Source organism: Erythrolamprus reginae, chromosome 5, assembly GCF_031021105.1.
Source record: "Erythrolamprus reginae isolate rEryReg1 chromosome 5, rEryReg1.hap1, whole genome shotgun sequence".
NCBI classification, from domain to species: Eukaryota; Metazoa; Chordata; class Lepidosauria; order Squamata; family Dipsadidae; genus Erythrolamprus; species Erythrolamprus reginae.
The window spans coordinates 113092462-113106302 of NC_091954.1; the positions used below are offsets into that span (position 1 = coordinate 113092462).

General features: G+C 43.5%; 1 pseudogene; it reads right to left on the reverse strand.

The window, feature by feature from the left end:
* Nucleotides 1–5364: 5364 nt before the first annotated feature.
* LOC139168624 (cytochrome P450 2J5-like) overlaps nt 5365–13841 on the reverse strand; it is a 35515-nt pseudogene continuing 27038 nt past the window's right edge.

Genomic DNA, 13841 nt, shown 5'->3' on the forward strand with positions numbered 1-13841 from the left:
TTGCAGTACAGTGGTACCTCTACCTATGAATGCCTCTACTTACCAACTTTTCTAGATAAGAACCGGGTGTTCAAGATTTTTTGCCTTTTCTCAAGAACCATTTTCCAGTTACAAACCTGAGCCTCTGAAACTGTAACCGGAAAAGGCAGGAAGAAGCCTCCATGGGTCCTCTCTAGGAATCTCCCAGGAGGAAACAGGGCCGGAAAAGGTGGGGAAAAGCCTCTGTGGGTCCTCTCTAGGACTCTCCTGGGAGGAAACAGGGCCGGGAAAGGGAGGAAGAAGCCTCCGTGGAGGCCTCTCTAGGAATCTCCCAGGAGGAAACAGGGCCGGAAAAGGTGGGGGAAAGCCTCTGTGGGTCCTCTCTAGGAATCTCCTGGGAGGAAACAGGGCCAGAAAAGGTGGGGGAAAGCCTCTGTGGGTCCTCTCTAGGAATCTCCTGGGAGGAAACAGGGCCGGAAAAGGCAGGAAGAAGCCTCCGTGGGGCCAACTCTGTGGGACCTAATCGGCCGCTGGGATTTACGCGGCAGAAGGTGGTCCCATAAGTATTCTGGGCCAATGCCATGTAGGGCTTTGTAGGTCATCACCAACACTTTGAATTGTGTCTGGAAAGTAATCGGCAACCAATGCAGGCCATGGAGTGTTGACAAAACATGGGCACATCTGGGAAGACCCGTGACTGCTCGCGCGGCCACATTCTACACGATCTGGAGTTTTCGAACACTCTTCAGAGGTAGCCCCATGACCAGGATTACTGAGAATCTCTATAGAACAATAAATGTACTTACTCTACTGAGAATTTGTCCAGAAAACAGGCACTGCAAATGAGGAACAGTCCCTCCTCATTTAAAGATCTTTTAATTTCTGGAAAGTGGAACACTTCAAGACATTTAAATTGAAACAATCCTGGTTGTAGCAGGCAATTCTGTGAGCATCAGGCATTCAAGTACAAAGGACTTTAGGGGTCAAAACCATCTCTTCAGATTACATCCAGAAAATAAGCGGCAGTCAATGCAGGTCAGAAATAGGTTTATTTATTTTATTTATTTATTTTGTCAAGTGCATATTGCTAGTGTACAAAGAAATAACACTGTTTATATACATGATATTGGCACTAATAAGAGAGAAACTCAGGACAGGGATGGTAGGTCAAGGTCTTTTTGGAAAGTAGCTGTGTTGTCAGTGAAGTTACAAGATCGACGAAGAGAACACAGTTGCTTGTAATATGGTTGCAAAGGTCATTTATATAGAGCAGTGTTTTTCAACCAGTGTGGTCAAGTGTGCCGCGAAGCTCAGAGAGAGAAAGAAAGCAAGAGAGAGAGAGAAAGAAAGCAAGAGAGAGAAAGTGTGAGAGAGAAAGAGTGTGAGAGAGAAAGAGAACAAGAGAGAGAGAGAGAGAGAAAGCAAGAGAGAGAGAAAGAGAGGGAGGGAAGGAAGGAGAGAGAGAGAAAGACATAGAGGGAGGTAGGGAGGGAGAGAGAAAGAGAGCAAAAAAGAGAGGAAGGAAGGAAGAGAAAGAAAGAGGGATGGAGAGAGAAAGAAGGAAGGGAGAGAAAGAGGGAGGGAGAGAGAAATAGAGCGAAAGGGAGGAAGAGAGAGAGAGAATTTTTTGTCCAAACTTTTTTTAGTCCCCACCCTCCCCCCCGCTCAATGTGCCCCAGGGTTTCGTAAATGTAAAAAATGTGCCGTGGCTCAAAAAAGGTTGAAAATCACTGATATAGAGTATGGAGAGTGTTGGTCCTCGTACACTGCCTTGGTGTACGCCGCTGTTAACACAAACAGGATTAGATATGGCACCACCTATTTTGTTAACTTGCTGTCTGTTTGATAGGAACACAGTTATCCAATCATGTAGGGATCCTGAGATGCCATAGGATTTCAGTTTCAGAAGTAGTTTAGCATGAACCACTTAGTCGAAGGCTTTACAGAAATCTATGCAAGTTGCATCTATTGATTTGCCCTGATTGAGATATGCTGTCCATATGTTTTTGAAGTGAAGAAGTTGCAGGTTACAATATATTTCTTTCCGGAAACCAAATTGTTTGTCAGAGAGTAGGTTGTTAGTTTCCAGGTGTGTGTGGTTGGCTCTGGCCCAGCTCCTGCCCCAAGGAATGTGGAGGTGGATGTGGGGGAAACATCCACATGCTCCAGGCCTGTTCTGCTTCCAATAGAATCTCCCGATGAAGGCTCCTCTGACGAAGGAAGTGGGAGTAGCAGGGAAGGGGGGAGTTTGGCAGACAGCCCAGGAGGAGATCAATCATCCTTATCATCCCTGGATTCTGAACAAGAACCTATGACGGACCCAGGCATGCGTAGAGTGATGCATAGCAGAGAACAACTGAAGGATTATTACAGGAGATAAGTGAGGCCACCTGTGGTGGGTGGGGCTGCTGTAATTAGTGCTACAGATAAAAAGAACAGTGTGCTGGTTTAGCCTTCTGGAAGTTTATCTGATTCATAGTTCGTCAAGATTGTAGTTTTACTGTTTCCCTGTTCAAGACTGTGTGTGGACTTTCTGGACTTTGGAATTTGGACTCAGTTTCCCAGTTATTGGGTGAGAAATTGGATAGCATTTAACCTGTGCCTTGTGTGTACCAGAAAATCCCTTAGACATTTAAAAAGGGAGCTGTTTCTGCTTTTCTGTTGATAAAGACTTATTGGTTTTCCTTCTATTGTGTGGTGTGTCTCTTTCTGGACTAATTACCCTGTAATTACAGGCGGTTGGGACACGCCGGCAGAACATAGGTGAAAGGGTTCTGACCAGTTCTGGAGAATCAGTAGTGGAAATTTTGAGTTGTTCGGAGAACCAGTAAATACCACCTCTGACTGGCCCCACCCATATCTATTCTCTGATTCCTGAGTCCCAGCTGATCAGGAGGAAATGGGGATTTTGCAGTAACCTTCCCCTAGAGTGGGTAGGGAATGGAGATTTTGCAGTATACTTCCCCTGCCACACCCACCAAGCCATGCTCACAGACCTAGTAGTAAAATTTGTGGAATCCCACCGCTAGTGCAGGGCCTGTTGGATAGGTACAGTTAGCACATGCAACAGTGATTTAGACTAACTGCAATTTAAGTGGCTTGTAGAAGCAGCCAATATAAAATGTATTTTGGGTTGTAACCCCAAAATTTAAGAAAGACTCTGAATTGGATACTATATGCTACATGGGGCTACCTTTGAAAAATGTTCGGAAACTTCAGATCGTGCAGAATGCAGCTGCGAGAGCAATCATGGGCTTCCCCAAATATGCCCATGTTACACCAACACTCCGCAGTCTGCACTGGTTGCCGATCAGTTTCCGATCACAATTCAAAGTGTTGGTTATGACCTATAAAGTCCTTCATGGCACCGGACCAGATTATCTCAGGGACCGCCTTCTGCTGCACGAATCCCAGCGACCAGTTAGGTCCCACAGAGTGGATCTTCTCCGGGTCCCGTCAACTAAAGAATGTCGCTTGCGGGACCCAGGGGAAGAGCCTTCTCTGTGGTGGCCCCGGCCCTCTGGAACCAACTCCCCCCAAAGATTAGAATTGCCCCCACCCTCCTTGCCTTTCGTAAACTGCTTAAAACCCAATTGAGACCCTCTTCCCCCTAGGCCTTTACAATTCTATGCATGGTATGTATGTATGTATGTATGTATGTTTGGTTTTTTATATTAATGGGTTTTTTAATTTTTTCTAACATCAGACTACTATTGTACACTGCTTTATTGTTGCTGTTAGCCGCCCCGAGTCTCCGGAGAGGGGCGGCATACAAATCAAATCAAATCAAATCAAATCAAATCAAATCAAATCAGTAAGTAAGTAAGTAAGTAAGTAAGTAAGTAAGTAAGTAAGTAAGTAAGTAAGTAAGTAAGTAAATAAATAAAATTAGGATACATATTTTACCAAGATGATCTGCAAAGAAAATGCATTTTTCTCTTTGAACGACATATGATTAAAAAGTGCAATTTTATGAAATATTACCTTTTTTTTGGCTGAAGCCCACAGAAGAAATGTATTACAAATTGCAAAAAAAAAGATATTGAGAGTAAATTGAAATGAATATATTTTATTTATTTATTCAATTTTTTATGCCGCCTTACAACATGTTAGCGATAGCACTTTTTAACAGAGCCAGCCTATTGCCCCCACGATCCAGATCCTCATTTGACCCACCTTGGAAGGTTGGAAGGCTGAGTCATCCTTCAGCCGGTGATGAGGTTTGAACCGCTGACCTGCAGATCTAGCAGTCAGCTTTAGTGGCCTGCAGTACTGCCCTCTACCCACTGCGTCACCTCAGCTAAAATAATATGTTTCTATTGGAATTCTTAAAACACAAAAAACAAAGGGAAAACTAAGCAAGCTTATTTAGCACATTGTTCAGCCACACCTTCCAGGTTTTGATATTCCTGGAGGGGTCTGTAATATGGTAAATGATTTAGCTTTACTAGATAAATGGTCAAAGCAATGGAAACTGCAGTTTAATGTTTCCAAATGTAAAATAATGCACTTGGGGAAAAGGAATCCTCAATCTGAGTATTGCATTGGCAGTTCTGTGTTAGCAAAAAATTCAGAAGAGAAGGATTTAGGGGTAGTGATTTCTGACAGTCTCAAAATGGGTGAGCAGTGTGGTCGGGCGGAAAAGCAAGTAGGATGCTTGGCTGCATAGCTAGAGGTATAACAAGCAGGAAGAGGGAGATTGTGATCCCCTTATATAGAATGCTGGTGAGACCACATTTGGAATACTGTGTTCAATTCTGGAGACCTCACCTATGAAAAGATATTGACAAAATTGAACGGGTCCAAAGACGGGCTACAAGAATGGTGGAAAGTCTTAAGCATAAAACGTATCAGGAAAGACTTAATGAACTCAATCTGTAGAGTCTGGAGGACAGAAGGAGAAGGGGGGACATGATTGAAACATTTAAATATGTTAAAAGGTTAAATAAGGTTCAGGAGGGAAGTGTTTTTAATAGGAAAGTGAACACAAGAACAAGGGGACACAATCTGAAGTTAGTTGGGGGAAAGATCAAAAGGAACGTGAAAAAATATTATTTTACTGAAAGAGTAGTAGATCCTTGGAACAAACTTCCAGCAGACGTAGTTGGTAAATCCACAGTAGCTGAATGCCTGGGATAAACATATATCCATTGTAAGATAAAATACAGGACATAGTATAAGGGCAGACTAGATGGACCATGAGGTCTTTTTCTGCCGTCAGTCTTCTATGTTTCTATGTCTTTTCCTGATCTGGTTAAGTATGTTATATGAACCCCACAATAGGTTGAAGACCTGTAGAGTAAATGGAGGTGGAAGCTCAGATTAAGAGAATAGGCGTAATGGAAGCATCTACCCATTAACCCTTTGCGTGGTGTTTTTATAAGATTAAAATTTGTGGGGAATAGCACATATCTTGCAAGGCGGTGGAGCCATTATCACAGTTACACTAGGTTTTTGGTTGAATTCTTTCACTCCTTCAGGTAACTGGAAGCTGAAGGCTCTCAACAGGCTGGTCACAAAGATGAAGATCTCAATTCTTGCTAGCTGCTCTCCCACACAGTCACGTATGCCTGTAAATGAAACAAAGCATGAATAAAGGGGATAATAATCAGCTCTACGGAGTACAGCTCTCTACATAAGAACGCCTCCACGTACAAACTTTTAAAGATAAGAATCGGGCATTCAAGATTTTTTTTTGGCTCTTTTCAATAACCATTTTCCACTTAGAAACCCGAGCCTCCCAAACTGTAAGCAGAAAAGGCAGGGAGAAGCCTCCGTGGGGCCTCTCTAGGAATATACTGGGAGGAAACAGGGACGGAAAAGGTGGGGAGAAGCCTCCGTGGGTCCTCTCTAGGAATCTCCTGGGAGGAAACAGGGTCGGAAAAGGTGGGGAGAAGCCTCCCTGGGTCCTCTCTTGGAATCTCCTGGAAGGAAACAGGGACAGAAAAGGTGGGGAGAAGCCTCCATGGGTCCTCTCTAGGAATCTCCTGGGAGGAAACAGAGATGGAAAAGGCAGGGAGAAGCCTCCGTGTGGCCTCTCTAGGAATCTCCTGGAAGGAAACAGGGACGGGAAAGGTGGGGAGAAGCCTCCGTGGGGCCTCTCTAGGAATCTCCTGGGAGGAAACAGGGATGGAAAAGGTGGGGAGAAGTCTCCGTGGGGCCTCTCTAGGAATTTCTGCGAGGAAACAGGGACAGAGAAGGCGGGGAGACTTCTCTAAGAATCTCCTGGGAGAAAACAGGGCCTCCACCCTCCCTGTGGTTTCCCCAATCACACGCATTATTTGCTTTTACATTGATTCCTATGGAAAAAATTGCTTCTTCTTACAAACTTGGTCCTGGTCACGGAACAAATTAAGTTTGTAAGTAGAGGTACCACGTATACCCCATAAGCAAGGAAATCCGCTTGGGGGGAATTAACTCAAGGGGGATTTGTGCTAGATCAGGGGTATCAAACTTGATTTCATTGAGGGCTGCATCAGGGTTGTGTTTGACTTTGGGGTGCATAGTGGGCATGGCCAGCTTGACATCACTCATGTCTGGGATGTCTGTGTCTCCAAACCTTGGTTTTTGGCTGCAACAATCTCCTGCAATCCTCTGCCAGTTAAAATGGAGCTTAGGAAGGCTGCACATGGTGTATATGTGTTTGACCATAATCCCTAGTAGAGTGATAGCGAACCTTTTTTTCCTTGGGTGCCAAAAGAACGTGTGTGTACACTATTGTGCACGTGTGAGTGCCCACACCCATAATGCAATGCCTGGGGAGGGCGAAAACAGCTTCCCCCACCCCTGAAGAGGACAGAAGGAAAAGGGGGGACATGATCGAAACATTTAAATATGTCAAAGGGTTAAATAAGGTCCAGGAGGGAAGTGTTTTTAATAGGAAAGTGAACACAAGAACAAGGGGACACAATCTGAGGTCAGTTGGGGGAAAGATCAGAAGCAACGTGAGAAAATATTATTTTACTGAAAGAGTAGTAGATCCTTGGAACAAACTTCCAGCAGACATGGTTGGTAAATTCACAGTAACTGAATTGAAACATGCCTGGGATAAACATATATCCATTGTAAGATAAAATACAGGAAATAGTATAAGGGCAGACGAGATGGACCATGAGGTCTTTTTCTGCCGTCAGTCTTCTATGTTTCTATGTTTCCATTTGTCAAATTTTGCCCCTTTTTTTGCATTTGTGCATGCACAGAATTATACAATCTTGTACATGTCTTTGCAAAACTCTACTGGATAAGAAAGACAGTTTGGTCTAATGGTTAAGGCACTAGGTTAGAAACTGGGAGATGATGAGTTCTAGTCACACCTTAGATATGAAAGCCACCTGGGTGTTCTTTGGCCAGTCATTCGCTCTCAGTCCAACTCACCTTATGATATTGTTGTTATGGGGACAATAGGAAAAAGACAGAGGTAAAATTCAACATTTCCCCCTATTGGTTCTGTGGGCATGGCAGGGGAAGGATACTGCAAAACCCCCATTTCCTGCCAATGAGCTGGGACTCAGGAGGCAGAGAATAGATAAAGGCAGGACCTGCCAGAAATAGTATTGCCCACAAGATCATATGCTGCAACGTTCTACCTGTCAATGACTACTTCAGCTTCAATCGCAACAACACAAGAGCACACAACAGATTCAAACTTAATATTAACCGCTCCAAACTTGACTGTAAAAAATATGACTTCAGCAACTGAGTTATCGAAGCGTGGAACTCATTACCGGACTCAATAGTGTCAACCCCTAACCCCAAATATTTTTCCCTTAGACTATCCACGATTGACCTCTCCAGGTTTCTTAGAGGTCAGTAAGGAGTGTGCATAAGTGCACCAGTGTGCCTTTCGTCCCCTGTCCAATTGTCTCTCCTTATCTCATTTATCTTTTCTTCCTTTTAAATTTGTTCACCTATACTTTTATATCTTTTCTTCTATTCGTTTCTTTAGTTATACTACTACATATCTATTCTCTTCAATGTGCATTATGTATTGGACAAAATAAATAAATAAAATAAATAAAATAAATAAAATAAATAAAATAAATAAAATAAATAAAATAAATAAAATAAATAAAATAAATAAAATAAATAAAATAAATAAAATAAATAAATAAAATAAAATAAATAAAATAAATAAAATAAATAAAATAAATAAAATAAATAAAATAAATAAAATAAATAAAATAAATAAAATAAATAAAATAAATAAAATAAATAAAATAAATAAAATAAATAAAATAAATAAAATAAAATAAATAAATAGTATTTGCCGGTTCTCCAAACTACTCAAATTTCTGCTATCAGTTCTCCAGAACTAATTAGTCAATCCAGAATTGCTGGATTTCACCTCTGGAGGAGGAAGTGTATTGGATATATTCATTTGAGTTATTTGTAAAAATAATTAAAATGGTATATAATAAATGAATGAATGAAAGAAAGAAGAAAGGAAAGAAAGAAAGAATGAAACTAGTATTTCTTTGTATATCACGATTTATAATTTAAGGCTGGAGGATCAAATGCCACATTATTGTCACATGATGTATTGTGACTCCCCCCATCACTAAACTGGGTGTGGGTGTGGCCAATGCATATCACATCTTGTCTGTGGACCGCAAGTTTGACACTACTGGTCTAAGGGGAATTTCAGACCCTTAGTTTTGAAACTAGGAGGAATTAGGAATGCTGGTTTTTTTTTATCCAGGCGATAACCTCAGAACAACTCAGGGATGACAGCTTATCATCTCTTTTGGACTCTTGGATTTACCTGTTCCAAATGGTAGGAACTCTTCCCGTTCAACGAACTTCCCATCCTTGTCTAAAAAGTGATTTGGGTAGAATTCTTTAGGTTTCTCCCATTGTTCAGGATCTTGAACAACAGAACGCAAGTCTGGGAAAATAAAAGTCCCCTGTTTAAAAAGAAGAAGAAGAGAGAAATAGACAGAGTGGTTTAATAAGGGAAATATTTATTTATTTATTTATTTATTTATTTGTTTGCTTGTTTGTTTGTTTGTTTATTTATTTATTTATTTATTTATTTATTTATTTATTTATTTATTTATTTATTTATTTATTTATTTATTTATTTATTTATTTATTTATTTATTTATTTATTTATTTATTTATTTATTTATTTATTTATTTATTTATTTATTACTTAGATTTGTATGCCGCCCCTCTCCGAAGACTCGGGGCGGCTCACAACATGTGGAAACAAATAAATAATCTAAATTTTAAATTTTAAAGATTTAAAAAGACCCCATATACTAACAGACATAGACACAAGCATACCATATATAAATTAAACATGCCCAGGGGAAGATGTTTCAGTTCCCCCATGCCTGACGGCAAAGGTGGGTTTTAAGGAGTTTACGGAAGGCAGGAAGGGTAGGGGCAGTTCTAATCTCCGGGGGGAGTTGGTTCCAGAGGGCCGGTGCCGTCACAGAGAAGGCTCTTCCCCTGGGGCCCGCCAACCGACATTGTTTAGTCGACGGGACCCGGAGAAGGCCCACTCTGTGGGACCTAATCGGTCGCTGGGATTCGTGCGGCAGGAGGCGGTCTCGGAGATATTCTGGTCCAATGCCATGAAGGGCTTTAAAGGTCATAACCAACACTTTGAATTGTGACCGGAAACTGATCGGCAGCCAATGCAGACTGCGGAGTGATGGTGAAACATGGGCATACCTAGGTAAGCCCATGACTGCTCTCGCAGCTGCATTCTGCACAATCTGAAGTTTCCGAACACTTTTCAAAGGTAGCCCCATGTAGAGAGCATTACAGTAGTCAAACCTCGAGGTGATGAGGGCATGAGTGACTGTGAGCAATGAGTCCCGGTCCAGATAGGGCCGCAACTGGTGCACCAGGCGAACCTGGGCAAACGCCCCCCTCGCCACAGCTGAGAAATGTTTTTCTAAAGTGAGCTGTGGATCGAGGAGGACACCCAAGTTGCGGACCCTCTCAGAGGGGGTCAATAATTCCCCCCCCAGGGTAATGGACAGACAGATGGAATTGTCCTTGGGAGGCAAAACCCACAGCCACTCCGTCTTATCCGGGTTGAGCTTGAGTCTGTTGACACCCATCCAGGCCCCAACAGCCTCCAGGCACCGGCACATCACTTCCACCGCTTCGTTGACTGGGCATGGGGTGGAGATGTAAAGCTGGGTATCATCTGCATATTGATGATACCTCACCCCATGTCCTTGGATGATCTCGCCCAGTGGTTTCATGTAGATGTTGAATAGCAGGGGGGAGAGGACCGACCCCTGAGGCACCCCGCAAGGGTGAAACCCAGGAGTCGACCTCTGACCCCCCACTAACACCGACTGCGACCGGCCAGAGAGGTAGGAGGAGAACCACTGAAGAACAGTGCCTCCCACCCCCAACCTCTCCAGCCGGTGCAGAAGGATGCCATGGTCGATGGTATTGAAAGCCACTGAGAGGTCAAGGAGCACCAGGACAGAGGATAAACCCCTGTCCCGGGCCCGCCAGAGATCATCCATCAACGCGACCAAAGCGGTTTCCGTGCTGTAACCGGGCCTGAAACCCGACTGCTGGGGACCTAGATAATCGGCTTCTTCCAAGGACCGCTGGAGCTGGAGTGCCACCACCTTCTCGACAACCTTCCCCATAAAGGGAAGGTTGGAGACTGGACGATAGTTGTTAAGGACAGCTGCGTCCATGGAGGGCTTCTTGAGGAGGGGGCGCACGAGCGCTTCTTTATAGAGTGATGGAAAAACTCCCCTCCCCAAGGAAGCGTTGGTAATCTCCTGGGCCCAGCTCCGTGTCACCTCCCTGCTGGCCGAAACCAACCAGGAGGGACACGGATCCAGTAGACAGGTGGCGGAACTCACAGCTCCAATGGCCTTGTCCACTTCATCAGGTGTCACCAGATCAAACTCTTCCCAGACAGGTGGACAAGTACGTGCCCCAGTCACCTCGACTGACTCATTGTCAGTCGACTCTGTTTTACAATTGGAGTCGAGGTCGGCCCGGATCTGAGCGACTTTATCAGCGAAAAACGTGTTAAACTCCTCAGCACTACTCTGCAAGGGCTCCCCAACTCCCCCCTGGTTAAGAAGGGAGCGGGTCACCCTAAACAGAGCGGCCGGGCGGGATTCCGCTGATGCAATCAAGGCGGCATGGTACGCGCATCTTGCCGCCTTGAGTGCCACTTTGTAAGTCTTAATAAAAGCTCTTACAAGTGTTCGATCGGATTCAGACCTACTCTTCCTCCATCGCTTCTCTAGACGTCTCTTTTGGCGTTTCAACTCCCGGAGCTCCTCGTTGAACCATGGGGCTCTACGGGGTCTAGCGCCGCGGAGAGGTCGCAAAGGCGCAATCCGGTCAATATCCCCAGCCGCAGCCCTGTTCCAGGCCTCAGCAAGGGACTCCGCCGAACTGTGGACGAGTGCCTCTGGAATAACCCCAAGCGCTGTCTGAAAGCCCTCTGGGTCCATCAGGCATCTGGGGCGGAACATCTTCATTGGTTCCGCCTCCCTGCGGGGAAGGATTGGAGCCAGGAAGTCAAGCCATAGTAGAAAAAGGCAGAAAAGTTCAAAAAATATCGATTAAACATTTGATCATACTTTGCCTTTATGGATACATATTCGTCCAAAACAATCTCGGAAACAGGAGCTTGCTCTCTTTCTTAGCATGATCTGTGGAGCTTTTAGAAGGAGGTGTATTAGGGGTTTAATTAGCAGGTTCTGCAGAAATTTTGGGTAGTTCAGAGAGCTGGTAAATACCAGCTCTGACTGGCTTCGTCCCCATCTATTCTCCCCTTCCTGAGTCCCAGGAAGTCCTGACTCCTGATTGGGATGAAATGGGGTTTTGCAGGAACCTTCCCCTGCCAAGCCCACCAAACCATGCCCACAGAACCAGTAGGGAAAACAATTGAATTTCATCCCTGAGGTGTATGATAAAAAAATAAGTGAGTGATCAATGATAAAGTTAGGGAGATGTATGTGGAATCCAGTGGGGTGGCAAAACAGGCCCAGTGTCTGTTGATACTGGCAGGGCAAGATTGGGGTGGGGAGATAGACAGGGTGAGCATTTCAATGTCTCTGAAGTTGGCCATAAGCAGAGGTGGTTCCTCCCAGTTCAAACCAGTTCGTTCAACCGGTAGCAACCCATTGGGTTTTTTTTTCAGGTGATGGGATTACTTTACAATGAGCTTACATGAGTCTGAAAAGTCTGCAAGTGAAGTATTCCTTGAACTCTGGAGCTGGCACATCTAGCCATGATTACAAATGTTGTTCACACCCACCACATCCACAGTATATAAGGGACAATCCCCCAGACTGTCCCTTATATACTGACAAGGTCTGGCCAAGTGTCCTATAGATCTACCAATGCCAAGAACCCATTCTTTTCAGATATTCATGTCTAACCTAATCCTCCTGACCCTTGCATCTAACAGGGGGTTCTCCTCCTCTAATTCCCCATTGTCCTCTGACTCACTCAATCCCATAACTAGGGGTGCTACAGTCTCTGGTGGGTCCTCAGTCTCTAACTTGTCTCCACTCTCACTCTCAGACTTGGGTGAAAAGGACACTGGCCTATGATACCAATAGCTAGAGGTATAACAAGCTAGAGGTATAACAAGCAGGAAGAGGGACATTGTGATCCCCTTATATAGAGCGCTGGTGAGAACACATTTGGAATACTGTGTTCAGTTCTGGAGACCTCACCTACAAAAAGATATTGACAAAATTGAACGGGTCCAAAGACGGGCTACAAGAATGGTGGAAGGTCTTAAGCATAAAACATATCAGGAAAGACTTCATGAACTCAATCTGTATAGTCTGGAGGACAGAAGGAGAAGGGGGGACATGATTGAAACATTTAAATATGTTAAAGGGTTAAATAAGGTTCAGGAGGGAAGTGTTTTTAATAGGAAAGTGAACACAAGTACAAGGGGACACAATCTGAAGTTAGTTGGGGGAAAGATCAAAAACAACGTGAGAAAATATTATTTTACTGAAAGAGTAGTAGATCCTTGGAACAAACTTCCAGCAGATGTAGTTGGTAAATCCACAGTAACTGAATTTAAACATGTCTGGGATAAACATATATCCATTGTAAGATAAAATACAGGAAATAGTATAAGGGCAGACTAGATGGACCATGAGGTCTTTTTCTGCCACCAGTCTTCTATGTTTCTATGTTTCTAATACACATCCTTCACCTGGTCCTCGAAATCCATGACCAGCTGAGCTAGATATGTACCACTCACAACAATAGGTAACTTTGGGATTGGTGTTGGGGCTCTGTTGTAAATTTGAACAGTTGTTAAGTGACCATAAGTTGAGAACTACCTGTTTTCTGCTTTTTCTTCTATGCTGAAGTGCTGGAATGCACGTTGTCCATGTTTCTCACCTTTGGAATATGGTATCCCCTCATCTTCACGTCCTTTCTACTTCGTCTGGGGAACCCAAATAGGAACATATATTTAAAACGTTGCATTTCATGAATCGCAGCGTTGGTGTAAGGCAGATTCTTCCGATCCTGGTAGGAAATTGACCTCGAGAAGCCAAATACATCTTCAATCTCCTTCTTCATTTTCTCTAGGAAAAAAAATGATGGGAACAGAAGCTTTATTTTCAGTATTGTGATTCACTTACTTATTTTCTAATATTAATCCCAAGTAATACTACAGAATAGCCTTTTAGGACATTAAATGTAATCCCATTCTCCTTTTGAGTTTCATGTACTGTTTAAAAATGCATTTTCTTGGCAATGATTTTATCTGGTCCAAAATGATGCAAATTGTTGATTTACTTCAAAGATTCTGTTGAATCTCCTTCAGTCAAGTCAGTTGTCAGAATTCAGTCCCACTACATCCACAGTATATAAGGGACAATCCCCCA